Below are 25,647 nucleotides of genomic sequence, written 5' to 3'. Positions count from 1 at the left end.
TCATCCGTAGCCGACATGGGAACCAGCGCGGAGCGGATTGGTGTTGCGCTGGCATATACCTAAGGGGTCCCCCCCATACTCGTTCTGATGGTGTTTTGGAAAACGGGGGAAAGTGGATGAGTACTGAGTACTAGTGGGACCAAATCAGGGGGACCAGGGGGAGAGGCTGATTTTGCGTCATTTGAGGCCAGCTGCAGAACCGGCGAGGGGTAGACGCACAAGCCCGGCAGAGCCGTGGGCACTTAGAAAATTTTCGCCAAGTTGGCGTTGACCTCCAGGGGGAGAGGCTGGTTTTGCGTCATTTGAGGCCGGCTGCAGAACCGGCGCGGATCGGACGCACAAGCCCGGCAGAGCCGTGGGCACTTAGAAAATTTTCGCCAAGTTGGTGTGGACTTCCAGGCGAAGACCGTTATTTTTGGTCATTTGGGACGGTTGCCCACAGGCCGGCTGTCCAGGCGTTGGACAGACGCCGTAGCCACGCAGAGCCGGTGGCACTTAGAAACTTTTCGCCAAGTTGGCTGTGACCTCCAGGCGGAGACAGTTAGTTTTCGTCATTCGAGGCCGGCTGCAGAACTGGCGCGGGTCGGACGCACAAGCCCTGCTGAGCCGTGGGCACTTAGAAAATTTTCGCCAAGTTGGCTGTGAGCTCCAGGCGGAGACCGACATTTTTCGTCATCCGGGTTCGACCCGGGAACCGGCGTTGGGCAGACGCCGTAGCCACGCAGAGCCGGTGGCACTTAGAAACTTTTCGCCAAGTTGGCTGTGAACTCCAGGCGGACACCGTTCGTTTTCGTCATTCGAGGCCGGCTGCAGAACCGGCGCGGGTCGGACGCACAAACCCGGCAGAGCCGTGGGCACTTAGAAAATATTCGCCAAGTTGGTGGGGACTTCCAAGCGAAGACCGACATTTTTCATCATCCAGGTTCGACCCGGGAATCGGCGTTGGACGGACGCCGTAGCCACGCAGAGCCGGCGGCACTTAGAAACTTTTCGCCAAGTTGGCTGTGAGCTCCAGGCGGAGACCGTTCATTTTCGTCATTCGAGGCCGGCTGCAGAACCGGTGCGGGTCGGACGCACAAGCCTGGCAGAGCCGTGGGCACTTAGAAAATATTCGCCAAGTTGGTGGGGACTTCCAGGCGAAGACCGACATTTTTCATCATCCGGGTTCGACCCGGGAACCGGCGTTGGACGGACGCCGGAGCCACGCAGACCCGGTGGCACTTAGAAACTTTTCGCCAAGTTGGCTGTGAGCTCCAGGCGGAGACCGACATTTTTCGTCATTCAAGGCCGGCTGCAGAACTGGCGCGGGTCGGAAACACAAGCCCGGCAGAGCCGTGGGCACTTAAAATATATTCGCCAAATTGGCTGTGAGCTCCAGGCGGAGACCGACATTTTTCGTCATCCGGGTTCGACCTGGGAACCAGCGTTGGGCAGACGCCATAGCCACGCAGAGCCGGTGGCACTTAGAAAATATTCACCAATTTGGTGGGGACTTCCAGGCGAAGACCGACATTTTTCGTCATCCGGGTTGGTGGCACTTAGAAAATATTCGCCAAGTTGGCTGTGAGCTCCAGGTGTTGACCGACATTTTTCGTCATCCGGGTTCGACCCGGGAACCGGCGTTGGACGGATGCCGTAGCCACGCAGAGCCGGTGGCACTTAGAAAATTTTCGCCAAGTTGGCTGTGAGCTCCAGGCGGAGACCGACATTTTTCGTCATCCGGGTTCGACCCGGGAACCGGCGTTGGGCAGACGCTGTAGCCACGCAGAGCCGGTGGCACTTAGAAAATATTCGCCAAGTTGACTGTGAGCTCCAGGCGGAGACCGACATTTTTCGTCATCCGGGTTCGACCCGGGAACCGGCGTTGGGCGGACGCCATAGCCACACAGAGACGGTGGCACTTAGAAATAATTCGCCAAGTTGGCTGTGAGCTCCAGGCGGAGATTGACAGTTTTCGTCATCCGGGTTCGACCCGGGAACTGGCATTGGGCGGACGTCATAGCCACGCAGAGCCGGTGGCACTTAGAAAATATTGAAACTTTTCGCCAAGTTGGCTGTGAGCTCCAGGCCTGTGTTTAAGAAGGCGGCCGTCCTCCACTTGGTCTGTGTTTAGGGCGAAACTTGGTCTGTGTTTAAGGAGCCGGCCCTCACCCTCCTTCCTTGGATGGACAAAGTTCGCAGTTGACACTTGGTCATTTTTCGGCCTGTGTTTAAGGAGGCGGCCGTCCTCCACTTGGTCTGTGTTTAGAGCGAAACTTGGTCTGTGTTTAAGGAGCCGGCCCTCACGCTCCTTCCTTTGATGGACAAAGTTCGCAGTTGACACTCTGTCATTTTTCGGCCCGTGTTTAAGGAGGCGGCCGTTACGCTCCATCCTTGGATGGACAAAGTTCGCAGTTGACACTTGGTCATTTTTCGGCCTGTGTTTAAGGAGGCGGCCGTCCTCCACTTCCTTGCATGCACCACATTCGCAAACTATACTTTCGTTTCTTCGCAGAGGTCTTCGCGCACCGGGAACGCGCGCTCGCGCGGCGGCCGCGCCGCCTGAGTGCGACCCGCAGTGGGAAGGAACCGTCCGCCCGACGTCCGCAAGCCGAGGTTGATGGGGGCCCTACCAAGACGGGTCATGAGTGCCAGTCGGTCAGTTAAGTGAGGGGGTACTCGGAGGCCTGCTGGGAGCAGACGGGCGACCGGGGATGGGGGGCGTACGCGGGCGGGCGCCGGGAGAAGACGGCCCGTCCGGGGCGAAACTCGGCCTGTGTTTAAGGAGCCGGCCCTCACGCTCCTTCCTTGGATGGACAACATTCGCAGTTGACACTTGGTCATTTTTCGGCCCGTGTTTAAGGAGGCGGCCGTCACGCTCCATCCTTGGATGTACAACATTTGCAGTTGACACTTGGTCATTTTTCGGCCTGTGTTTAAGGAGGCGGCCGTCACGCTCCATCCTTGGATGCACCCCATTCGCAGTTGACACTTGGTCATTTTTCGGCCCGTGTTTAAGGAGGCGGTTGTCACGCTCCATCCTTGGATGTATAACATTCGCAGTTGACACTTTGTCATTTTTCGGCCTGTGTTTAAGGAGGCGGCCGTCCTCCACGGAGCTTTCCTTGGATGCGGAGCGTTCGCTCTCGGCCTGTGTTTAAGGAGGCGGCCGTCCTCCACGGAGCTTTCCTTGGATGCGGAGCGTTCGCTCTCGGCCTGTGTTTAAGGAAGCGGCCATCCTCCACGGAGCTTTCCTTGGATGCGGAGCATTCGCTCTCGGCCTGTGTTTAAGGAGGCGGATGTCCTCCACCGAGCTTTCCTTGGATGTGGAGCATTCGCTCTCGGCCTGTGTTTAAGGAGGCGGACGTCCTCCACTTCCTTGGAGGCACCACATTCGCAGGTGACACTTTGTCATTTTTTCGCAGAGGTGGCACTCTGTCATTTTTTCGAGATGTGGCACTTAGTCATTTTTTCGAGATGTGGCACTTAGTAATTTTTTCAAAAGGTGACAGTGGTTTTTTCGAGAGGTGACAGTCATTTTTTCGAGAGGTGGCACTTAGTCACTTTTTCACCAAAGTGACACTTTGCCAATTTTTCGAAGTGCCCACCTCCAGCGCGTGCCACGGCGCTTTCCAGGTCGCTATCAAACCTTCGGGCTGTCGAGGACGGGGTTTTCACCGCCGTAGAGGAGACCAGCCTCATCTCCTCCATACTCGTTCTGGTGGTGTTTTGGAAAACGGGGGGAAAGTCGATGAGTACACTGACTAGTGGGACCATTTTATTGTACTCTGGCGCACCTGAAGACCAAAAAAGGTACTGCACCCCATGCCCTGGTATCTCGAGTAGAACTTAGAAAAATTGGGAGAGAGGCTGATTTTGCGCTATTTGAGGCCGACCGCCGAACCGGCGTTGGGCGGACGCCATAGCCACGCAGAGCCGGTGGCACTTAGAAAATATTCGCCGAGTTGGCGGGGACCTCCAGGCGGAGACCGTTATTTTTCGTCATTCGAGGCCGGCTGCAGAACCGGCGCTGGTCGGACGCCGAAGCTCGGCAGGGCCGGTGGCACTTAGAGGCCTATTCTGAATTACACCTAACACAACTTTAGATCTATTGAATGAAAAAATAAATGAAGTCGTTTAAATAATGATTTTGGTTAAATACTAGGTATATACAGAAATCCTACAGCACAAAATGGGCAGAGTTTACTTATGTGAAAAGGAGTGGGAAGAGCATTTATTGAATTTATTTAATCTATTTTAATTCCCAGGAAAATTTGGATTTGCTCTAAATCCTGATTTAACCAAAGGATGGTGCCACATTTTCACATACGTCTTAATAGAACGTATTAAACACTTAGTTAAGTTGATAGAAGTTGTTAATAAGAGCGAGTGGAGTAACATGAGACCTTGTTTGAAAAGGAGTGGGAAGAAGACCTATTTAATTTATTTAATGGGAAAAAGTAAGACTTATTTAGCTTATTTAATCTATTTTTATTCCCAGGCAAAATTGGATGTGCTGCAATTCAAAATTTCACCACATGATGGTGCCAAATCTTGACTATAGTTCTGATAGGACGTACTAAACGCTTAGTTAAATTGATAGAAGTTGGTCATATGAGCAGTGGAGTAACGAGATCTATTCTGAATTACACATAGCGCACACAATTTTGGATCTTTTGAATGAGACCTGAGGACGTATTAAACGCTTAGTTAAATTGATAGAAGTTGATAAGAGCGAGTAGAGTAACACGAGATATGTTCTGAATTACACATAGGTACACACAACTTTGGATCTTTTGAATGGATGAATATTTGATAATGATAATTTAAATTATGACGTATAAATACTAGGTATAAACAGAAAACCTACTACACAAAATAGGCAGAGTTTACTTGTTTGAAAAGGAGTGGGAAAAATACTTATTTAATTTATTTTGACATGAGACTTGTTGTGAATTACACAACACAACTTTGGATCGTTTGAATAAATAAATGAATGAGTAAAGTCATTTAAATTTTAATTTTGTATAAATACTAGGTATAGACGCAAAAACTACTACACAAAATGGGCAGGCTTTACTTGTTTGAAAAAGAATGGGAAGACAACCTACTTAATTTATTTAATGGGAACAAGTAAGACTTATTTAATTTATTTCATCTATTTTTGTTCTCAGGCAAATTTGGATTTGCTACCATTCCATATTAATGAGAAGGACACTAGGAGTTAATTGCAAGTTGCAATACTGTTGGTGGATCAAACACGGCTGTCTGCAGCCAGTGGAAGTTTTAATAGGAGGTGTTTAACATAAATAGAGGAAGAAAGGGGTACTCACTGGAGAAGTCTTCGCCAACGTCCAACCATTGTGGCTCCTGGTGAATGATGCGAGCCTCCAACTGATTTGTATTTTTATTCTTCTTACAGTGGAAAACACCACCAACAAACACCGTGGAATGTAAAGGAATAAACTGGAAGATTGGCATTTAGCCTGACCCAACATTCACAGATACAACTACGTTTCAGCTAGGGTTAGCTACACAGCTACACATTGCTATTGCTATGTGAACGCTAGCTAAATCGACAACTATAGTCAAACTACACAAAAGTAAATCTCTTTAAACACAATGAGTCGTATTTACCGTGTACGCTCTAGACGTTCCAGTTATAAGCAGAAAATAAAGATATGTCGGGCATTAGTGGCAGGCAGCAGACGCCGAATTCGACGTAACCCCCCCCACGGATTTGAATCTTGGCGGAAGTTCCGCCTAGTGACGTAATTTCCGCGGCACGTGACTAGGGACGTAATATTATCTAAAAGGGTAAATTAGAGTTAAATAAAGTTCTTTTTTAAACAACGCAATCATTTACAGCCGTTGACCAGGAAAAATTGTCAAAATTCGGGCATTTGTGGCTGGCAGCAGACGCCGAATTCGATGTCACGCGATGACGTCACCCAGCCCCACCTTTTTCTCCAAATGGACCCAAAATGGTTACCGTTCGTTTGTGCTTTGTTTGTGCTGGTTTGTGCAGCAAAAATTTTCGTTTGTGCTGCTTGTTTTTTTTTTAGTTATTACACATTTAATTTATAGCGATGATGTCACCGTATGTCGTCGCGAATGTCAATCTCTTTGAATGCTCCCGATGCAAGACGAATACAAGGTAAATATGTTCTTAGCCTTTTTTTTTTCTTTTTAGCTTACAGAAAACTTTCACTGCGGGAAATTGCTTTTAGTGCTTTTAGTGTTATCGTGCTCATTGATTAATTTCCTTGTTATCAATAAGCCTATATGATAATTTATTTCAATTACATCTGACGTGAAAAAGGTTCACCGCAACCTAAATTACCTGGTGAGTCTATGTCTGTTCCAAAACATTAATTAATGCAACAATTAATACATGTATGTGAAGTTGATGACAGCGAGAAAAATAAACTTGAAAATGTGAAAAAATAACTTTATTTTTCAAAGGGAACCTTATCAACACTTTTTTTTTTCAACAAATCAAACAATGCATCACTGCACTGTATAGAACACAGCATGTGGGAAGATCTTAGTATTTACTGATGCTGCTTTCACTCCACTTCCCAGGTCATTATAGATCTCCCAGGCATATGCAGTCCTCCTGCAGTATGCCACATAATGCCCAAGAGAATCCTGGGTCGGTCCTGGTTCAAAGCCAATGACTGCTCTCAAAGTAAAAGTCTTTTCTTTTAGCTCCAGACTGGAGGGAAATTCAAGTAAGGTAACTTCCTTGCAACTGCTACCAAGGTCAGTGTCAAACCACACAGACTCTCCCAGTTTGTAGCTGTGAGTAACATTACCTGAACACACAACCTTGCCTGTACTGTTGTCCTGTGTTTTGAATGAAGACGGACACTGGGAAGGATTTTCAATTGGCCTGAGGCAGAGAGAGTCCGAAAGGCTGAGTTCCTTTTCAGCAGCAGTCTGAAGATGAGCCATGCCCCAGGTCTGCAGGACAGCAATGTTTACACAAACAAGTGAAACTTGCCTTATTACTTGTTGGCCTAATTTGCAGTACTGTGAGGAGCATTGTCTTATCAAATAAACACTTGGGATATTCCTCATTGCGCTCTCAATTACAGTGGAGACGTGGCATTGTGCATCAATTTGGAGAGCACCAGAGGTCTGGAGGACAGGTTTGAATATTTCTCCCAGCAGTTCTGCCCTCAGTGAGTATACCTGTGGGTTCACACCCTGTGTTGTGATGGTTTTCACCAGGTGGAGGAATTGGTTCCCACGTTCATAGTTCAGAACAGTCTTTTCAAATATAGAACTTTCACAGAAAGAACAACATAAGCATTGCCAGACAGCATCAAATGCACAAGTATTGAGGACAGACACTTTTGATGTGCGAAGTTTAACAGGCTGTTGATGGTTCCCGTTTTTCAACAATGGTACGTTGACTTTTTTCCAGCCCACTTGTGTATCAATATGCAGCCATTCAGGACAAGGAGAGAGATATGAAGTTGTCTTTCTTTTTTTCGGTGGGACCGCTAAACCTCTCCAGTTTTCAACTGCATTGTCATCCATTGGAAGACTGTGAGTAGATGCATCTGGCTCCCCTCCAGTATGAGATTTTTTTTCCCCTTTTGTTTACTACTTCAGTTTGAGAAGTAGTGCAGACATTGTCAGGCTCTTTGACAGTCGTGGCATCACACGCATCTTTTTCACTTTTTTGTTTTGCACAGCAAATCCGCATGTTTCCCTCAATGAAGGAAAGATGACGAGCAACAAACCGGTCCACACGAATGGGTAGGCTTTCATGCTTGAAAAGGCCTTTTTTTATGTTTTTGAACTCTGCTTCAACAGCCGCGGAACTTGCAGTGATGCTGGTGCTTTTAAAGAGAGGGACCATTATTGCTGTCCAGAGTGGCAAGTAACTTCCAAGTCTTGTTATGTGGGGAATGATCTCAGGGAGGAAGTGGATGTTGTCCCGATCCCCATCAGCCATGGCAAGTGACCTGCTCTCCTCACATATTTCTGTCACCCACTGTCGGACATAAGTCTGGATGTGCTGATTTAATGCATCACCTGGTTCTTGTCCCTCAACGTCCTCATTCTCGACAAATTCTTCTGCAATTTGCGCTCTCAAGTATTTCTTGGACTTTTCTGATGGGATAGGGGCTCCAGAATTGTCATTACCCTCTGTCTCACTCAATGCCACAATGGTGATAGTACGAAGAAGTTCTTTTGCATGTTGCAAACATTGTGACTTAAGAAGCTGTGCTATTGACCTGACAAAGAAATCCTTAACACGAGGTATTTTGTTTTTCAGGCAGTCCCATCGGCAGATCATCTTAATACAGTGTGCTACATCTACCCTGACAAAACATGGGGCTAGATGTCCAGGTTGATTCCCACATGAAATGTTAAAGCACTCATTGATGTAGCTCTTCAGGTCAGGATGAGGGGTAAAAGCTTTGACGAGAGCTCCAAGAATCGCCAGAGAAAAGTCACTCACTGCTTCTTTAGGAACAGATGCACCTGCATGGATCCATTCCTTCAGCCACTGTGTGATAGCATTAACATCATGCTTCTCTGACAGCATCTGCACAACTGGGACACTGGAACTGGTATGCCCTGTCATAACACCCTGATACAGGAAGATATGGCCAGACGTGCCATTCGGTCTCATCAGTTTTTTAACTATTGAGCCAGTTGCATCAACACATAATATTGGGTGAGATTTCTTTAAGCTCTTGTACACATGCATTTGTGTTTGACTCCAATAGTGACAGAAAAACTTGTCAAGTCCAAGGTCTTTGATGCTGTCACTGTGAGGTGAACTGTATTTCAATATCTGCAATGAGAAAATTGGATTTTTGTCACCTAATGCCAAATCATTTTTCTCTTGCTTTGCCTTGCGCAGGGTGGCCAAATTTGGCAGGTGGCTTGGCTCAGAGTCTCCGAAGTCCATCAGTTTATTTGCCTGTGATGCTCGCCATACATGTGGTTCCATCCTGCCCTCACAAAATTCCTTGGCTACCTGCTCACGCAACTGTCCAGATAGAAACCGCTTTGAGCTACCAGTGTGAAGGGAGTCATCACGGTTCTTAATGAAACAGTTCAATATTATTGGGCTGTTAATTTCTGGCTCTCCGCCACAATTAATGTTGAGAAGGCCATGACACTCCTTGCAGTATCCTCTGATTTCAATATAATTATTTGAGACCGATGGATAGACCTTGGCTCTTTTAAAAACAAATGTGCAAGGAATTTTGACTGTTTTCCAGATGTGTTCATTTATGATGTGTGTTAGAGATGTTCCGACTCTAACTTACTGTGCAAGAACAACACAGGAGACAGTATGCCCTTTGAACACTTGCACGTGGAGAATTTCTTCTGCAAGTGGAGAAATTGTTCGTTGCTGTTGACACAGCACTGTCCGAACAAAGTCTGCCGCTGCACCCATGCAAGAGAGTATTTATTGAGAAAAGAAGGGTGGGGGTGACAATTTACATGTGTGGTGGCCAAGGTGGGGGTTGAAACACCTGGCCTCTGATCACATCATAGCGGGGGATGTTTTACGGTGTTGAGTAGACAAAACAACTTTGATTGCGTCTTCTACAATTGGTCAATCAGTGCAAAGGCTTAGCACTTTGTTCTACTCCTTTGTTAAGACAGGACAAGCTTAGGTCAATCACCACTGATTACATTCCAACATAATATGATCACCCTAATCTAGGTCAATCACCACTGATTACATTCCAACATAATACGATCAACCTAATTTATTCAACCCTAACATATCCCTCCTGTTTATCATATGATGTTGTCAAGAAAAACAATTTAAAAAACAAAACAAAAAAAAACAAAACAACAAAAACACAGAAACAGCGTATCATTGCAATCTACGTAGATCAATTTTAGTGTGTGAGTGAAAAACCTGCGGCAAGATGTTATAATGCAGGAAAAGTCTCACACGGTCCCTCTGCCTTAGGCGACCAGAATGTTACCAATAACAACAGTCAAGACAAAAATTGCTCGTGATTGTTCAGCCGTCGGGGGCCTGGCACGCCCACTGTTGGAGGGTGAGCACAATTCTCACCCCCTCTGCAGCACTGCTTCGTCGGGGGAGAACCTGGAAGTGTCTGCCGTGTGGTTGTCGTCTTCAGTGGCCAGGGTAGACTACCTGGCCACCAAGGGGGAAGAGGATTATTCTGCCTCTATTTGAATTGGGGGCGGGGACGCTGGTGATGGTGGATCTGCTTTCTTGCTGGAACCGTCGTGTTGCAGTCATCAAGTCCAGAACCATCCCCAGACAGGATCATGAGAGTCAAAGGTCACAACGGTCCTGCGTCGACGTGCAGAAGAGTTGGACGTGCAGAAGAGTTGCGTGCTGTCGTCAGCTGATGATGTTGTATCCTGTAGGTGTGGTCTGTTACCCACACTGGTGCAGACACTTGTCCAGTTGGCGGGCAGCATCGGACAACCACTTGAAATGGCTCTCTCATCCTGACACTTAGCAGTGACATCCAAAGCTCCCATCCAGTGTCCTCCTGGAGAGCAGTCGTCGTTGATGCATTTGTGGGTCTTGTTTCCTTGGATGTAACATGTATAGTTCACTTCAGCCGGTCTCTCTGTGTAGGCCACTTGCGGCAACGTTCGTCCTTTAACAGTTGCATTGAGATTTGTCCAGAAAAGCTGATCACAGGTTTAGCCAATTTTATCAGTTGAACAAATATGCTCACACGTGCACAGCTCTCGGTGCGAGGGGAGGGGACCTGGCAACAATGATTTGTCGCAAGCTGGTCAGTTCTTGCGGTCGATCATGAAGCTGGTCCCACCCACGCACGCGAGGACAGCACTCTCTAATTTTTCTATTTATCTTTTAGAAACAAGTTGTATTACTTTACCACTTGATTTGCAAATTTTAACTTCAGTGTGCAGACATAATTTCACCCCTTGTCATTTGCCGGGCATACAATCAGCATTTTCATAATTTTATCGTATGTACAGGAGTTCTAATAACCTAAAAAAAAGAAAATGTTTTTAAACCAAAAGTAGGAGCATGAGAGGTCAAAGAGGAGGAAGCCCGTTTTACTGAAAATCTGGCTTTTCCTTTGCCCCTCACTCCACTCTTTGATTGGTCTTGTTTTGCATGGTCTTGTTTTGCATGACGACACTCTCTGCAAAGTGTCCTCGTTTTCCACATTTTGAACAGTTGTCAGAATTTGATTGGTCTCGTTTTGCATAACGACACACTCTTGCAAGGTGTCCTCGTTTCCCACAGTTCCAACAGTTGTCAGAATTTGATTGGTCTCGTTTTGCATAACGACACACTCTTGCAAGGTGTCCTCGTTTCCCACAGTTCCAACACTTGTCAGAATCTGGTGGGGGTTTTGAACCATATGGGGGCCTGCGACCTTGCTGACATTGACCTCTTCCTCTGCCCCATTGGGAACTTTGGAAGAAGACTGTTGCATCTTCATCTACATGATTATCATCATCATCTAGATGAAATACATCGGACCTTTTGCCTTTCTTGATCACTTTGTCAGCGTCTCTGGCCCACTGCATGGTTGTTGTAACACAAGCAGTGTGTGTTTCCACCAAGTGTTTCCGCACCCTGTTGTCTAATTCAGGTGGGGAACCATTGGGGAGCGCATATTTTAGCTGTTGCTGATAAGCACTCTCAGCTGCATCATTGGATGGGATGCCATTATGCACCCTAAAATCTTTTTCAAATGTTAATGGGATAGACTTCTCATCACCTTCAAGGGCTAGAGATTTATAGTTTTTATTTCCCATTTTTTTTTTTTTTTTTTTTTTTTCGGATACTCAATGCAGGATTAAACTGACCGTTCAACAACAATTGCCTCTTGGTCAAATTATCCTACCAGTCACACTCTCAACCACACAACTTTCATGCAAACAGCTCGGAAAAACAGGCAAAAAAAAGAATCTACGCCCTTCTTCAATTAAGAAAAAGAAGCTCTGTCTTTTTTTTTTTTTAAACCTGTTCCTTCCACTGGGACTCTAACCCAAGCTGTTCTTTGGCTCGGAAAAACGTACAAAGAAAAATCTACGCTCTTCTTTGAATCACAAAAAAGAAGCTCTGTGTTCCTTAGCACGTTCCTTCCACTGGGACTCTAACCCAAACCGTAAACTTCATAGCTCGGACAAACCAAAAGCCGTATATCTTGTGCACCATTAATTTTTTACGCGTATCTCATAGCTCGGACAAACCAAAGCCGTATATCTTGTGCACCTTTACGCGTTTACACTTAGGGCTTTAACTTACTTGTCCCCTGGTTCGTTGCACGTTCGGATTCCGTCAATCCACTGCTGTTCGACGAAGGCAGACCTTAGATGCTGGCCCAGCGAAGAATTTACTTGCCAGGTCTTTTCTTTACCAGGTCCTCCCAATGGACGCTGGCTTGTCGACAATGCAGCACGTCGTCCTCCGTCGATCAGCAGCGGGTATGTTGGATCCGGGTCACGGCACCAAAATGTTAGAGATGTTCCGACTCTAACTTACTGTGCAAGAACAACACAGGAGACAGTATGCCCTTTGAACACTTGCACGTGGAGAATTTCTTCTGCAAGTGGAGAAATTGTTCGTTGCTGTTGACACAGCACTGTCCGAACAAAGTCTGCCGCTGCACCCATGCAAGAGAGTATTTATTGAGAAAAGAAGGGTGGGGGTGACAATTTACATGTGTGGTGGCCAAGGTGGGGGTTGAAACACCTGGCCTCTGATCACATCATAGCGGGGGATGTTTTACGATGTTGAGTAGACAAAACAACTTTGATTGCGTCTTCTACAATTGGTCAATCAGTGCAAAGGCTTAGCACTTTGTTCTACTCCTTTGTTAAGACAGGACAAGCTTAGGTCAATCACCACTGATTACATTCCAACATAATATGATCACCCTAATCTAGGTCAATCACCACTGATTACATTCCAACATAATACGATCAACCTAATTTATTCAACCCTAACAATGTGGGTCCAGGTGCCAGGCTTGAAAATGGTATAGTTTCTTTTTTGGGTTCGACGGTTCTTATCTTTGTATTCAGCCTTTTTCGGAATAAATTCCATCCACTTGTCAAAAGGAATATGAAGCTGAAATGGCAGTTCAGGACCTGATTCCCGAGCTTGCTTCACTGCTAGTTTCAGGATCAGGTTCATCATGACTGAATCCCAGAGCTGACCAGATATTGTGTCGGTTTGTTTTTACAAAGGTGTACAGAGCCTTTGCAGACATCTTCTTTTCCAACTGGTCACTCAGATCTGTCCACACAGTAGCGCTTGGAGTCGCTATGTTGGCATTTTCAAATATGGCCTCTTTTGATGAGCAGAGAACTGTAACAATTAAATCATTGTCTACTGCTGGTTGTTTTGGCATCTAGTTGAAGGACAAATAAATATAATCAGGATTCATTGCTTGAATAATTAAAATTACACATGCGCGTTAATTATAATTGCTATGCATGGATGGAAAAATGATATAAAGGGAAATTAATTTTGACATCAAAATGTATCAAGCATGCTTTCTTTAGAAATTTAGTTTTCTTGGTCTGTGCAAATTACACGCGTCTAATAAGATAATGTTAGCTAATTAGCCATTCAGACTACCTGCGGTGCTTTTAATTCTATATTGTATGAACTCGGTTTTTCTTTACACATTTTACTTACATTGGTTGATGGTCGATCGTCACTTCCCAGAAAAAAACACTTTCTGTCACTCACTGTTATTAAATCTTCGCTTGAAAAAGTTGTACGTCTTTGTTTTTCGCCACCCTGTTGCGATATGTCTTACCGGCCTGCAGAGGTCACTTTGCATGGTAATTAATTGGATAATACATGTGTAAGAATTGAGGAGTTATCAGGATGTCAAGTGAAAAATTGTTAGAATAAAATACATGACAGGGGGTTAACGAAGATGCATAATTTTAATAATGAAAATTTGCAATGGCACAAACAAATGGTTAATCAACGATCTATGGAGCAAAGATTTGACATCTCTCGAAAATAAATAAATATTAAATAAATGGCAAATTGAATTATTCACTGAGCGCAAACAAACAACTGTAACAATCTGGGTCCAATCGTCTTGCATCAGGAGCAGTCCAGGAGATTGACATTGTTGACATTCGCGACGAAATACGGTGACGTCATCGCTATAAATTAAATGTGTAATAACAAAAAAAAAAACAAGCAGCACAAACGAAAATGTTTGCTGCACAAACCAGGGTCCATTTGGAGAAAATGGGGGGGCTGGGTGACGTCATCGCTATAAAATAAATGTCTAATATCTACGAAACCGGAGCAGCACAAACGAAACTTTTTGCTGCACAAACCAGCACAAACGAGGTGGCTGGCTGGTTCCTCCATACCTCCATACTTCCATAGCTCCAGCCACGGAGGTGGCTGGCCGGTACTTCCATACCTCCATACTTCCAGCCACGGATGTGGCTGGCCGGTACTTCCATACTTCCAGCCACGGAGCTTTCGAAAATTGCACTAAGTGCGAAAGCCCATTCATTTACAACGGCGTGTCCGCAAGGCAGCGACATTTCCCCGTTACCGGTGGCTGCGCGGCGGGAGATTGACAGAGCGCATCCGAGCGGCTGGAACTCTTTTCCGGCTTGGTTGAGCGGCTGGCCTCGGCACTTTGGGTGGATCTTCCAGCCACAGTGGTGGCACTTCCAGACTTCCATGGCTCCAGCAACGGAGGTGGCACTTCCATAGCTCCGGCCACGGAGGTGGCACTTCCATACTTCCATAGCTCCAGCCACGGAGGTGGCACTTCCATACCACCAGTCACGGAGGTGGCTGCACATCCAGACTTCCATAGCTCCAGCCACGGAGGTGGCACTTCCACACTTCCATAGCTCCAGCCACGGAGGTGGCTCTTCCATACTTCCATAGCTCCAGCCACGGAGGTGGCACTTCCACACTTCCAGCCACGGAGGTGGCTCTTCCACACTTCCAGCCACGGAGGTGGCTCTTCCATAGCTCCAGCCACGGAGGTGGCTGGCTGGTACCTCCACACTTCCATAGCTCCAGCCACGGAGGTGGCTGGATCTTCCATACTTCCATAGCTCCATAGCTCCAGCCACGGAGGTGGCTGGCTGGTACCTCCATACTTCCATAGCTCCAGCCACGGAGGTGGCTGGATCTTCCATAGCTCCATAGCTCCGGCCACGGAGGTGGCTGGCTGGTACCTCCATACCTCCATAGCTCCAGCCACGGAGGTGGCTGGATCTTCCATACTTCCATAGCTCCAGCCACGGAGCTGGCTGGCTGGTACCTCCATACCTCCATACTTCCATAGCTCCAGCCACGGAGGTGGCTGGATCTTCCATACTTCCATAGCTCCATAGCTCCAGCCACGGAGGTGGCTGGCTGGTATCTCCATACCTCCATAGCTCCAGCCACGGAGGTGGCTGGCCGGTATTTCCATACTTCCATACTTGCAGCCACGGCGCTGGCGAAAATTGCACTAAGTGCGAAAGCCCATTCATTTACAACGGCGTGTCTGCAAGGCGGCGACATTTCCCCGTTACCGCTGGCTGCGTCGGCGGAAGATGATCCGAGCGCATGCGAGCGCCTGGAACTCTGCGCCAGCGTGGTCGAGCGGCTGGCCTCGGTAGTTGAGGTACCAGGGGTGGCCTGGGGACCTCCAGGCAGGGCTTGTGAGAGAATGAAGCCGAGCGGCTGGAACTCTGGGCCGGCGTGGTTGAGCAGCATGCCTGCAGAGGTGGCACTTCCACACTTCCAGCCACGGAGGTGGCTGGCACTTCCATACTTCCAGCCACGGAGGTGGCACTTCCATACTTCCATAGCTCCAGCCACGGAGGTGGCTGCACTTCCATACTTCCAGCCACGGAGGTGGCACTTCCATACTTCCATAGCTCCAGCCACGGAGGTGGCTGGTACTTCCATAGCTCCAGCCACGGAGGTGGCACTTCCAGCCACGGAGGTGGCACTTCCAGCCACGGAGGTGGCACTTCCAGCCACGGAGGTGGCACTTCCAGCCACGGAGGTGGCACTTCCAGCCACGGAGGTGGCACTTCCAGCCACGGAGGTGGCACTTCCACACTTCCAGCCATGGAGGTGGCTGGCACTTGCACACTTCCAGCCACGGAGCATGCTGGCACTTCCACACTTCCAGCCACGGAGCATGCTGGCACTTCCACACTTCCAGCTATGGAGGTGGCTGGAACTTGCACACTTCCAGCCACGGAGCATGCTGGCACTTCCACACTTCCAGCCACGGAGGTGGCTCTTTCTTCCTCTCATCCATCCATCCATCCTTGCTTGGCACTCGTTGTGGAAGCCTAAGTCGGCGTGATCTTGCCCAAAAAGTCCCTCCTCACCTCCAGCTGGAAGTGGAAAAAAATCCTCCACCTGCTTGGCCGAGGTTCTGGAAGACAACGGCTCGCAGAATGTTGACAAAGTTTCATTGGAAGGAAAAGAAAAGAGGCGTCCGAGTGCACATTTCACCTACCGCCGATTGTCCGCTAGAGGGAAGCGGTGCCGGTGTTCTGGGTGCAAAAAGGCCCCCCGAGTGGTAGAAAAAAATCTGACTGTCTTTTAGGTGGAAATTAATGCCAAGGTTTGAAATGCGCTTGCAGGGGTGGACCAGGGCCCGGTAAAAGTGCTTGGCCAAGGTTCTGGAAGCCTGGTTCGGCGTGATCTTGCCCAAAAAGCCGCTCCTCAGCTCCGGCTGGAAGTCCAATAAATCATCCATGGCCCGGTAAAAGTGCTTGGCCGAGGTTCTGGAAGCCCGGTTCGGCGTGATCTTGGCCAAAAAGCCGCTCCTCAGCTCCAGCTGGAAGTTCGAAAAATTATCCATGGCCCGGTAAAAATGCTTAGCCGAGGTTCTGGAAGCCCAGTTCGGCGTGATCTTGCCCAAAAACCCGCTCCTCAGCTCCAGCTGGAAGTCCAATAAATCATCCATGGCCCGGTAAAAGTGCTTGGCCGAGGTTCTGGAAGCCCGGTTCGGCGTGATCTTGCCCAAAAAGCCGCTCCTCAGCTCCAGCTGGAAGTCCAATAAATCATCCATGGCCCGGTAAAAATACTTAGCCGTGGTTCTGGAAGCCCGGTTCGGCGTGATCTTGCCCAAAAGGCCGCTCCTCAGCTCCAGCTGGAAGTCCAAAAAAAGAACCAGGGCCCGGTAAAAGTGCTTAGCCGAGGTTCTGGAAGCCCGGTTCGGCGTGATCTTGCCCAAAAAGCCGCTCCTCAGCTCCAGCTGGAAGTCCAATAAATCATCCATGGCCCGGTAAAAGTGCTTGGCCGAGGTTCTGGAAGCCCGGTTCGGCGTGATCTTGCCCAAAAAGCCGCTCCTCAGCTCCAGCTGGAAGTCCAATAAATCATCCATGGCCCGGTAAAAGTGCTTGGCCGAGGTTCTGGAAGCCTGGTTTGGCGTGATCTTGCCCAGAAAGCCGATCCTCAGCTCCAGCTGGAAGTCCAATAAATCATCCATGGCCCGGTAAAAGTGCTTGGCCGAGGTTCTGAAAGCCCGGTTCGGCGTGATCTTGCCCAAAAAGCCGCTCCTCAGCTCCAGCTGGAAGTCCAATAAATCATCCATGGCCCGGTAAAAATGCTTGGCCGAGGTTCTGGAAGCCTAAGTCGGCTTGATATTGCCGAAATTCGGCCTCTATACTTCCAGCTGGAAGTCCAAAAATTCATCCATGGCCCGGTAAAAATGCTTAGCCGAGGTCCTGGAAGCCTAAGTCAGCTTGATATTGCCGAAAATCGGCCTCTCTACTTCCATGGGTGATGCGTTTAGGTACCAGGGTGATGCATTTAGGTACCAGGGAGATGCGTTCAGGTACCCGGGGAGCGTTTAGGTACCAGGGGAAAGCGTTTAGGTACCAGGCTGTTGCGTTTAGGTACTAGGGTGATGCGTTTAGGTACCAGGGGAAAGCGTTTAGGTACCAGGGTGATGCGTTTAGGTACCAGGGTGATGCGTTTAGGTACCGGGGCAGCTGCGTTTACGTACCAGCAGAGCATAAATTTTAGGTACCAGGCGCTGGGTACCCGGGCTAAGCTGCAGTACTCTTTTTGGTCTTCAGGTGCGCCAGAGTACATTGATTTGGTCCCACTAGTCAGTGTACTCATCGACTTTCCCCCCATTTTCCAAAACACCATCAAAACGAGTATGGGGGGGACCCCTTAGGGTAATGCCAGCGCAACACCAATCCGCTCCGCGCTGATTCCCATGTCGGCTACGGATGAATAAAACCAGCCTGTCCCCCCTGGAGCTCACGAGACACAGAATTTTTTCTAAGTGCCACCGGCTCTTCCGAGCTAAAGTGTCCGCTCCGCGCTGGTTCCCCCGTCGGCCTCGAATGACGAAAAATGCCGGTCTCCGCCCGGAGGTCATGACAAACGAATATTTTCTAAGTGCCACCGGCTCTGCGTGGCTACGGCGTCCGACCAGCGCCGGTTCTCGGGTCGGCCCCGAATGACGAAAAATGCCGGTCTCCGCCTGGAAGTCCCCACCAACTTGGCGAATAATTTCTAAGTGCCACCGGCTCTGCGTGGCTACGGCGTCCGTCCAACGCCGTTCCCGGGCCGAACCCGGATGACGAAAAATGTCGGTCTTTGTCTGGAAGTCCCCACCAACTTGGCGAATATTTTCTAAGTGCCACCGGCTCTGCGTGGCTAAGGCGTCCGACCAGCGCCGGTTCCCGGGTCAAACCCGGATGACGAAAAATGCCGGTCTCCGCCTGGAAGTCCCCTCCAACTTGGCGAATATTTTCAAAGTGCCTACGGCTCTGCCGGGCTTGTGCGTCCGACCCGCGCCGGTTCTGCAGCCGGCCTCAAATGACGCAAAATCAGCCTCTCCCCCTGGAGGTCAACGCCAACTTGGCGAATATTTTCTAAGTGCCCACGGCTCTGCAGAGCTCTGGCGTCCGCCCAGCGCCAAGACATCTTGTAGGAGCTATTGTGGGCCAAGTCAGATGATTGATTGAAAATTTATAGATCCCAGGGGGTGGGGAAATTCAGGCCCCTGCAGTATTCATACCACAGAGCGGGTATATAAAAGACACTCAGATGACATGAGCGCAACTCAATAGGCTCCTATAAGACTGCCACACAACGACGCCACAAAGAAAGCCAGTAAGTGTGAAAGTTAAAAGCCATCAAAACAAAGCAACAAGACAAAGGAAGAACGTAACAGCAGCCGACCAGCCCCCCTCAATACCAAAGAACACCCCGAAACTCACAAAATAGCCTCCACGGGGTCCATAAACAGGTGTAAGGGCAGTCAAGTTCAACGGCGCCCAATGGACCGTGGCCGTGAATCGGTAAAACATCACAAAACAGGCAAACGTGAGCAGCGTCCTGGGCACCCAGTCGAGGCACGTGCAGATGGTCACCATGGGGCTGGCACGGCTAAGGTCGTTGGTTCCGACGAGCACGAGGGAGCGGACCTCCCATAGGGGTCGCGGCTGCGAGGCCAAGGCGAGGGACCCAGTCACCACCGGCCTGATGAGCAGGATGGCCGTCGGAGAGTCACGCCGGTTGCGACCGATGTGCACAGCCGGGGGGAAAAAATATCCAAAACGATCTGCACATGTCGAGGTGCGGCCGATGGACAAATAGGAAGAAAGAAAAAGGAGAAAAGTAGGAAATAAAGTGGAAAAGAGAGAACACTGCTGGGAGGCTGCCACTCACAGCGGCGCCATACCAAAAAAAAAAAAGAAAAACAAAAGCCACTTCCAGGCCTTGCATATTTGGAAACCGCTCGTGGGGTCCGACAAATAGTGGATTTTGAAGTTTCTCTTCAGAGAGAATCTTTGGCCACAAAGTGAGCAGGAGAAAGGTTTTTCACCTGTGTACGTTCTTACATTTGATTTTAAGTTTACCTTCTGAGAGAATATTTGGCCACAAACTAAACAGGAAAAAGGTTTCTAACCTGTGTGTGTTCTTATATGTGTTTTGAACTATCCATTCTCTGATAATCTTTGACCACAAACTGAGCAGGAAAAAGGTTTTTCTCATCAGTGTGGGTTCTTGTGTGTGTTTTTAATGTTCCCTTCTCTGAGAATTTTTGGCCACAAACTGAATAAGAAAAAGGGTTCTCACCTGTGTGTGTTCTTGCATGTGTTTTTAAGTTTACCTTCTGAGAGAATCTTTGGCCACAAACAGAGCAGGAAAAAGGGTTCTCACCAGTGTGGGTTCTTGTGTGTCTTTATAAGCTTCCTTTCCCTGAGAATCTTTGGCCACAAGCTGAGTAGGAAGAATATTTTTCACCTGTGTGTGTTCTTGCATGTGTTTTTAAATTTATCTTCTGAGAGAATCTTTGGCAACAAACTGAGCAGGAAAACGGTTACTCACCTGTCCCATCTGAGAGAATCTTTGGCCACAAACTAAGCAGGAAATAGGTTTCTCACGGATGTGGGTATTTGTGTGTGTTTTTAAGTCACCCTTCTGAGAGAATCTTGGGCCAGGAACTGGGCAGGAAAAAGGTTTCTCACCTGTGTGTGTTCTTGTGATTATTTTTAGGTGACTGTTCCGAGAGAAGCTTTGGCCACAAACTGAGCAGGAAAAATATTTTTCACTTCTGTGTGTTCGTGCATGTATTTTTAAGTTTATCTTCTGAGAAAATCTTTGGCCACAAAGTGATCAGGAAAAAGATATCTCACCGATGTGGGTTCTTGTGTGTGTTTTTAAGTCACCCTTCTGAAAGAATGTTTGGCCACAAACTGAGCAGGAAAAAGGTTTTTCACCAGTGTGGGTTCTTGTGTATGTTTTTAAGTCACCCTTCTGAAAGAATTTTTGGCCACAAACTGAGCAGGAAAAAGGTTTTTCACCAGTGTGGGTTCTTGTGTGTGTTTTTACCTTTGGAAAAAAAATTCCCTCGTGTGTATTCTTAGGTGTAGTTTCAAACTCCTCTTATGAACAAACATTTTCCAACACTGAGAACATTTCCAGTGTTTGCTTTCAGAGTGGTATAAAATATCAGCTTCTGACTCATCATCTGTAGTGTCAGAGGCATGTGACAACATGTCATCACAATCTGATGTTGGAGCTAAGAGGTTGTCTGCTTTCAATCCTCCACGGTGGGCTCCATTATCTTCTGTTGTCATGTGTTGACGAGAGATGCTTCTTGCAGGCCCTTTGCTCACCTCGTGTTGACCCTCATCTATAATTTTAAATGAGAGACAAGTTGAGGACATACTGTAGATATCCTTTTTCCTTCTCTTTCCCCTCCTCTTTTATCAAAGTTGCTCTGGCTCCGCCTCCTCTTTTTTGATGAAGGGACCTTCATCCATCCATTTTCTGAACCGCTTAGTCCCCACGGGGGTCGCGGGCGTGCTGGAGCCGATCCAAGTTGTCAACGGACAGTAGGCGGGGGACACCCTGAAGTGGTTGCCAACCAATCGCAGGTTACACAAAGACGAACAACCATTCGCACTCGCACTCTCACCTAGGGACAATTTGGAGTGCTCAATCGGCCTATCAAGCATGTTTTTGGGATGTGGGAGGAAACCGGAGTGCCCGGAGAAAACCCACGCGGGCTCGGGGAGAACATGCAAACTCCACACAGGGAGGGCCGGAGGTGGAATCGAATCCGCACCCTCCTAACTGTGAGGCGGACGTGCTTCCCACTGCGTCACCGAGCCGCCACACCTGGTCCTGTTGCTCATTTATCATGGCTATTCCTGGCTGTTGTCACATTCAAACTTGTACATAAAGGAGAATCAAAATCAGGACTCGATCCTGCTTTCCAAGACCAGCGCTTCAACCAGCTATGAGGTTCGAGCACGCTAACTGGTTCTCAAACTTGGCCAAGCTATCTAGCTTGCTCGCAGGATAGTAACATGGGAGTTAAACGTGGCTGTTGATTTGTGACATCCAGAAGACTGAGATTCGCAATATTGTACTTGAATAGTTTATAGTTCATTACGTTATTGTGCATTTTATGGGTGGTGCGATTTATACTCCAGAGCGACTAATAGTCCGAAAATGACGGTACTGTGCAAGCTGGATTTATAATAGTTAAGGGTGTAATTACACCTATCTTGACCATGGTACTGGTGACCAGCAGTTGTGTATTGAGTTGTTATTGTCTTTGAAGAAGTCAAAGGAAAATTTTGTGAATGAGGCCCACTTTGGCTGCAGGACCTTGCATTTATGGTTGAATAATCTGAACAGAATTTTTAAGAGACGCCAAAAAATTGGAACACAGTATTATGACAGCATACGTGCATTCAAGATCAAACTCACGTTAGTGGAGACCCTGCTCATTTTCCCTGTCTCAGAGATATGTGCGCAGAAAGCGTAATCCTGATGTGAAACCGTACAAAGACAAGATTTCGAGGTTGCTGAGGGAGTTTGAGAAACAATTTCAGGTCTTTAGCGGACTTGAGACAGAATTCGCAGTTTTTTGCTCACCATTCACAGTCAGAGCTTCTGATGTGCTTGTTGACATGCAACTTGAAATCATTGATTTGTAGTGTGATGTAGAATTAAAGGATAAATTTGCCTCTGTGGGCTTGGACACATTTTATAAGTATCTCCTACCATGCTATCCTAAATTGACAGCACTGGCTGCAAAAATGTTGTCCGTGTCTGGGACGACCTACCTTTGTGAGCAAATTTTCTCACTAATGAACAGTAAATGAACAAAGCTACGCTCAAAGCTCACACATAAGCACTTAAATGAGATTCTGAAATTGGCTACTACCCAGGATATGATACCTGATTTGTTGTGCAGGCTATAAAATGCCAAGGTTCAGGGAGAAGTACTGAGTAAGACTGAATTTTATGGAATGCTGCTTTGAATGTTGCACTCTAAAATAAACAAATGTGAATATTTTCACTGGTAATTGCTGTGAAAGTTAGAAACAGATTTACAAGAGAAGAGTATTGTTAAGTGAAATATTGTCTTATGCATGGCACATATGTTATCTATGTGTGTGTTTTTTTTTTACATGTTATGCATTAACAGAGAAGGGGCCATATGTACTTAATCAAATGTCTGTTTAAAACAGCTGCCACTTGAAATTTCAAGTGTGTGGAAAATGGATTTTAAATTCGTTGATTTCTAAATTTAGATGTGTTTAACGTCCAGGGCAGTGTTTTTAGGTTCCACAAAACTGTTGACTAAATGTTTTAAAACATTGTACAATCACTGTAATCAGTTTTTTTTTTAAATGTACAATGCACTTAAATATCCATCCATCCATCCATCCATCCATCCATCCATCAGTACCGCTTATCCTCACAATGGTCACGGAGGCATGCTGGAGCATATCCCAGCTGTCATCGGGCAGTTGGCGGTGGACACCCTGACCCGGTTGCCAGCCGATCGCACGGCACACAGAGACAAACAACCATCCCCACTCACACTCACACTCTTAACTGTGAGGCGGACGTGCTATCCAATGCGCCACCGAGCTGCCTCCAACTTCCATTCCTTCCATATTTATCCCTCTGTAAACGCGGCCGCCACTTTGGCTTCACTGCATGTTTTGTAGAGACCGTTCTCATTCGAAAAAGAGAAAATGTCACCCAGTTTCATCGTTTCCTCTTGTACTTGCACACGCTCCGACAGCCATTCAATCTAAAAAGAACTGCCGCATCTCTTATTTATTTGCGACCAGTGCGCAATTTCGCAGCTGCGCAGCTTAGAGGGAACACTGCACATGACCCTTTGGTACAATGTAAAGTTGTAGCACCACAATTTTTGCTTTCCGGATAGCTGGCTCTTGTGGATGATCACCAGGCTTTCTGCGAGTTGTTTCTTTCTTGTTACATTATAAATAAGGCGATGTAGGACAGCACTAACCTGGTTGTTGGTGGGGAAACCAGCTATGTATCCTCCGATTCCAAAGTTTTAATATAATTGTCAAGAAAATTCCATACAGTGGCCCAGCAATTAAGTATTGTGGCCGAGCGGTCTAAGGTGCTGGATCTAAAGCTCCAGTCTCTCCTGAGGTGTCGGTTCGAAATACCACCACAGCCCCTTCTGCATCAATTCAGGTCTGGTCTCCTTGCCCAACTCCTATCAGTGCAGCTGCAAAGTATCAAGACCCTTCAAAGGTCATATTGTTTCACCTCTGTTGTGTACAGGCTTCATTACATTATGAATAAAGCTCAGTCGGGAAGCACTAACCTGGATGCTGGTGGAGAAACCAACTTATCCGCCTTCACGTTATAATAGAATTGTCAACAAAATTCAATGTCGAAACTGCAGGTGGTAGGTGGCAGAAAACGAAGAAGAAGAAAATAATAAGAAAAAGTTAGGCTCCCGCTGTCGTCGCCTTTCGTGACTGCGCTGGATTTGGTCTCCAGTCTCTCCTGAGGTGTGAGTTCAAATCCCACCACTGCCACTTCTGCATCAGTTTCACTCTATACTTATGGCCCGACTCTTTTCGGCGCATCCGTTGGTTACATATGATGACCCTGGAAAGTTCTTTGCGATTTATCAATCTTTGCCTTTCATGTTCATCGGGACTACCTTTTTAAGAGGTACCTACACTGTGTATTTGGATAGAGACTGCTGAAAGGAGACACATATATGCCTCGTGAACAATTAAGTCGGCAGACAAGTTTGCCGATTTATTAGTGCCCAGAAGAGCAGCACTCTGTTCCGTACTGTAACCGTCGGTGAGAATGGGTTGACAGGGATGCCTGTAAGCGAGTCCGTCACTCGTATATTCCATCGCTTCTCGGCGTTTTGGCTAAGATCAATTGTAGTATATGTTCTTAGCTGGCTGGGGAGGCGATCACCTCTACTGATTTGTAAGTTCTCAGCCACTGACGTGACAGTGAACTTGACTCACTTTGTGGAGGAAATTGTAACATAGCATTGTGTTACAAATAACCTTATACTTTTGTTACAGAATCTACTATGGTAAGTTACTTTAATTGACTTTGTGTTATTTTGTAGTTGTTTGGAATTATTTATGTGTTTCTTTCCTTAAATCTAAATCTCTTTAAGTGGTGCTTCCGCTATGGTAGCTCCCCATGCTGCCATGCGGAGGCACCATAGTGTACGCTTTACTTTTAAGGAAATGAATGGTGAGTCGCTGGTAATGTCAATGTCTGGGAAGATATTGCACGGTTAAAGGCCAGGCTATGACGGTGAGTAGTGATGGGTCCTGCAACACTGATGCGTCGGCGCATGTGTCGAGCTCATAGAGCGAAGCCCCGTGTCGGTGCACGTATCGCTTCAAAAAGGTCACGTGACCGAACGAGCAGCAGTAGAGTCTGTCAAGGAAGCGTGCCAAAGCTCTGTTAAAAATATCTGATCTTTTGCGGTTCATCCTCGAAGTTATCAAGAATTCTGGAGCAGCCCCAAGTCAGATACTGGGACAATCAAAAGACACTGCACACCAGCCTCATCTATGCCGTGTGAGTGGGTGTTTTCAAAGGCGGGAGAAATTGTGTCCAAGAAGCACAACAGGCTCAATTTCAAAACATTTGAAAAACTTATTGTTTTAAATAAAAATTTGTAAAAAACAAATCCTACTGCACAAGCATCCTCTTTCACGACACGTTCACTTCGATTTTCATGTTATGATACATGTTGTTGGAATATTTTTCTAATTTAACATGAACTCGAGTTACTAATCTGACTCCAATTTGTGACCTTACCCAACTGCCACTCATCCAACAATATGCGCGCTCGTTCTGCAATAGAAAGGTATCAGGAAGCCGGCATTTTCACACACGAG

At 47.3% G+C, this 25,647-nt stretch overlaps 1 protein-coding gene, 1 long non-coding RNA gene and 1 pseudogene across 7 annotated transcripts in view; 2 read left to right on the top strand and 1 right to left on the bottom strand.

Moving 5' to 3' along the window:
- LOC147046659 (uncharacterized) overlaps positions 1 to 5,737 on the bottom strand; it is a 16,348-nt gene extending 10,611 nt beyond the window's left edge. The window contains exons 1-2 of one of the 2 annotated variants that reach the window (XR_015068230.1): positions 5,617 to 5,737; positions 5,313 to 5,394 (exon numbers count right to left, since the gene is read on the bottom strand). The gene's annotated coding sequence lies outside the window, so the exon portion shown is untranslated. The remainder of the gene's footprint in view (positions 1 to 5,312; positions 5,395 to 5,616) is intronic. The other variant, XM_085930626.1, reaches the window with a different exon arrangement.
- A 220-nt stretch (positions 5,738 to 5,957) lies between these two features.
- On the top strand, positions 5,958 to 11,711 carry LOC147046658 (uncharacterized). 5 transcript variants are annotated; one of them, XR_015068249.1, is made up of 9 exons: positions 5,958 to 6,136; positions 6,565 to 6,744; positions 6,846 to 6,943; positions 7,080 to 7,133; positions 7,216 to 7,391; positions 7,505 to 7,536; positions 7,686 to 7,953; positions 8,277 to 8,677; positions 8,867 to 11,711. It is a non-coding gene; the product is annotated as an uncharacterized LOC147046658 (long non-coding RNA). The 5 variants fall into 5 exon arrangements; XR_015068247.1 differs by lacking the exon at positions 7,216 to 7,391 and having other exon boundaries at positions 7,080 to 7,166; positions 7,412 to 7,536; positions 8,277 to 8,395; positions 8,470 to 8,677; XR_015068246.1 differs by lacking the exon at positions 7,216 to 7,391 and having other exon boundaries at positions 7,080 to 7,166; positions 7,412 to 7,536; positions 8,277 to 8,570.
- A 12,920-nt stretch (positions 11,712 to 24,631) lies between these two features.
- Positions 24,632 to 24,804, top strand: LOC147046657 (U2 spliceosomal RNA; annotated as a pseudogene).
- The last annotated feature ends 843 nt before the right edge of the window (positions 24,805 to 25,647 follow it).

This window comes from Syngnathus leptorhynchus, chromosome 14 (genome assembly GCF_054491065.1).
Source record: "Syngnathus leptorhynchus isolate UIUO chromosome 14, UIUO_Slep, whole genome shotgun sequence".
NCBI classification, from domain to species: Eukaryota; Metazoa; Chordata; class Actinopteri; order Syngnathiformes; family Syngnathidae; genus Syngnathus; species Syngnathus leptorhynchus.
The sequence above is the reverse complement of the archived record's forward strand: the minus strand, read 5'-3'. Positions and strand labels throughout refer to the sequence as shown.